The sequence below is a fragment of the Halyomorpha halys genome, unplaced genomic scaffold (genome assembly GCF_000696795.3).
Source record: "Halyomorpha halys isolate HHAL.00 unplaced genomic scaffold, Hhal_1.1 Scaffold1307.1, whole genome shotgun sequence".
Classification (NCBI taxonomy): Eukaryota; Metazoa; Arthropoda; class Insecta; order Hemiptera; family Pentatomidae; genus Halyomorpha; species Halyomorpha halys.
Genome location: NW_027111938.1, coordinates 584,637 through 588,433, shown reverse-complemented (window position 1 = coordinate 588,433; position 3,797 = coordinate 584,637).

Below are 3,797 nucleotides of genomic sequence, written 5' to 3'. Positions count from 1 at the left end.
CATGAATAGCAATAAATTTACAGTAATTTGAATTAGTCATACAAGAGGAACTAAAGAGCTATTGTTCCAAGAATGGTGAGTCGTAGTAATTACTATTTTCCTTTCATCACAATAGCAGACTGAAAGGAGACGTCATTTGTCAATGATTTGGGAAGTAATGGGCGAGTAAGCTGGGCGAAGTAGGAGTCCTATGAGAGTAACAAGTCATCTGGACGGTTCTCGACATCGTAAATCACCTGTGTAGCTTGTCCTATCTGCACCTTCCAGGCTCACCTGCCTTATTTGGCTGCCTTGTCTATGTTCTCGGTGGCCCCTTGACGAAACACCCTCGGCCAACACTTCACTACATCTTCGCTTATCTCCTCAATTATCAATTGTTATAAATTAGGGGGTCAGGCGCCAATCTTGTGAACGGGTACCAAGGCTTGTTGCGACAGCGACTATTAACACTTTCGATTATATTTCCAAACAATCACGCCTACGCTGTGCTCAGATCGTGTGAAAGGATGCTTTATTAGTCCTTATTATCTTTCTTCTTGTGTGGCATTATTAGGGAATTATTCGAACATTAATCTATGGATTAAGATTCTTGAAACTAAATAGGTGTTTGAACCTATGTTTATTTGTTTTCTTTTCCTTACATCATGAATCGGTAGAATCACTAAATACTTTAGAAACAAACGTGACCCTAATCCAATGATAATTGAACATTCTAACTCGTATTAGTCGACTAATAGCAAAACGAAGGCGATTTCAGAGCCATTTTTTTTCCACCCTCGTTCTTTCTCATACAGACGATAATTTGTTTTAATATTGTGTAATAGTACATTCTGTCATATAAAATGTTAATATGGATCATTGAGCTCATTCAAACTAGATTTACAAATATATAAATTAAATGATAACGAAATAAGAAATAGAAGAGAAAAAAACATACAATAAAATATTCTAAACCTTTATAAAAATCCATCTTACCGATAATCGCATAATTCATTACATCCATTTGATTAAACCGGCATGATTACTCGCATCATTAACAGTTTTGTACTTGCTGCACCTACTTCAGCCACGAAATTCATAGGAACCAGGGCTTCTCTCTCTTTTTCCTCATTCTTCTTTTGTTACCAAACTCAATATTCAAGTATTTTGTGTGTTTTGACCTAAGGAAAATTAATATAATTGACAGTCAAAAAATCTTATTGAATTCTTCATAAAGTAGTAATTAATATAAATAAAAAAACAACAAGAATTTAAATAATGCATTAACTACCCTAAATTTTGGAAAAGCGCTGATAATAATTGGATTCAGGACAAACTATTGTACTATTATACCAAATGTCAAGGAAATCAGTCAAAAATGAACTTTATAAACTTTTTTTCGTCGTTAGAAAAAGTTTGACCGAGCGGAATAACTTTTGCAACAAACCAACTCGTTATGTAAGTTTTTTTTTTCTAATATTTTGTAATAATTAATCCAGATGTCAGATAACAATAAATCTTAAAGGACTACTGAACTGCCGGAATATTGAATCTTTTACCTACATATTATTTCATTAATGATCAGTTTTGATGTCTCTTACTTGATGATAACAGTCATCAAACCTTTTAAAGAATCTATATAAGGACTATCTCGTCAAATGAATGAAATCTTCAGCTCTGGAAATACTATTGAGTAATAAGAAACTTAGGACTGGAATTTAGAGTTAAAACGAGATAATGAATACTATTAGTTAAAAAGTGATATAAACTATAATAAATAAATAAATAATTAGTTCTCTTCCAGAATTCGAAGTGTGCACATCGCGGTCTGCTCTTGTGATCTCGGATAACAATTATGCAATTGTTCTGTGTAAATTCGGTTCCTAGAAGAGAGTGAAGCTTCCTGTCGGATCGGACTGTCAGATAAGCAAAAATAATGTTTTATTAATTTCTTCTTTTTATTTATATCTAAATTTCTTAAATATCAACAAACATCTTAATTATATAGATTATATATCATATAGGTCCTAATAAGACATTTATATTAAATCTTTTATTTTCAGCTTATATAAATTTCTTTGTGTTTATTATATTCTTTCTCATCTACTAATTAAAATTTATTTCTAACTTCGGAATGAATGGAACTGATCCATCCAGTCCTAATTCAAAACAGAAGAAAGGAGACAGAATGAAGGCTGCTCCCGACAATATTAGCCAATCTTATAATAATAAAATAATGCCAACCTACTTTATTATTAGCAGGAATGATGACTATAGTATTAATAATGTATCCCCATTCTTTATTAATAAATTCATTTCTAATGTCGATGATGTCAATAATATTAGAAAACTGAGAGATGGGAATATATTATTTGAAATTAGAAATGGAAGACAGTGTGAAACATCATTAGCAATCACGAATTTTGCAGGTCAATATGTAGTAGAAGCAAGTCCTCATCGCTCCCTTAACTATTCTATAGGCGTGATTTGATGTTTTGACCTACATCATACAATGCTATAATACAAGGAGATAAAGAATGAATTAAGAGATGTTGTAACTGATGTTTTTATAATCAAAATAAAGAGAAATGGAGTTGAATATTACTCTCACACATACTTGTTAACTTTCGCAACACCCAAGCCTCCCCAAAAAATTAGAGTGGGATTTTTGACTGTCAAGGTCGATTCCTACATTTCCAACCCTTATCACCGCTATAGTTGTTATGGGTATGCACATCCAACAAAAGGTGTAAAAAAGCAGCAGTGTGTGCCAACTGTGGTCAGGCCCGTAATGCAGAAAACTCGATCTGTGAAAAGCAACCTAGTTGCATTAACTGTTCTGGAAAGCATAACGCCCTGGACCGATAATTCTCTATTTTTAGATTACACAAAGAAATCAAGGCGATCCAAACAATTAAAAAGGTCTCTTTCATTGAAGCTAAAAACATTCTAAGGGAACAAAATCCGAATATATTCTTAAATTTATGATGATACAGAAGCTGCAAAATGCTCTGAAAAAAAAGATATAGAAATTCAGTTTGACTTTACTCTCACCATCCCTCCTAGTATAAAACCCGCACTTAAAACCGGAATGCCGCACGCTTGCGTTCAAAATCAGTTGAAACAAAGGACAGTACCTTAACAATTCCCCAACTTACACTTCCTCTAATTTATCCTGCCCCCCAAAACATCTTCTAAACTCTCAAACCTTCCACCACTTTTACCCCTCACTACCTCCTCACTCCCATCCACCTCTATTTACGCCTACTCAATTCCACCCACCTCGCTTCCATCCAACTTTTTAATCCCCCCGCCCCCACCTCGTCCGTATCCATTACCTCATCTCACACTACTTCTTCAACTCTCCATGCTACCTCCTCTCCTATCTGCACTCCATAGTCCACCACTCCAGTACCATCTTTCACCCCATCAGAACAACCACTTAATTTGGCCGTATAAGGGAGCGATTCATCGATTCCGGACTGTTCTATGTTCACCGACGAGGACACCGGAAAAAAGGATGCTGATGGTTATAAGGTACGAAATCATAAAAGAGGAAGGTCTAAGAAAAACAAAACCGCTGTTAAAAAATAATTTCCTAAATTAATGATCCATTAAAGTTTTTCTTATCCACATCTCCTGTATTTTTTGCTCTCCTTCTAATTAAATTGCCTTAATTCAATGGACTTGTAATGGTTTAAAAATTCATCTAATGATTTATAAATTATAATAAATGATATAAACCCAATCTGTTTAGCACTTCAGGAAACTCATTTTTCACCACAAGAGAACATAACCATAAAAGATTTTCAAATTTA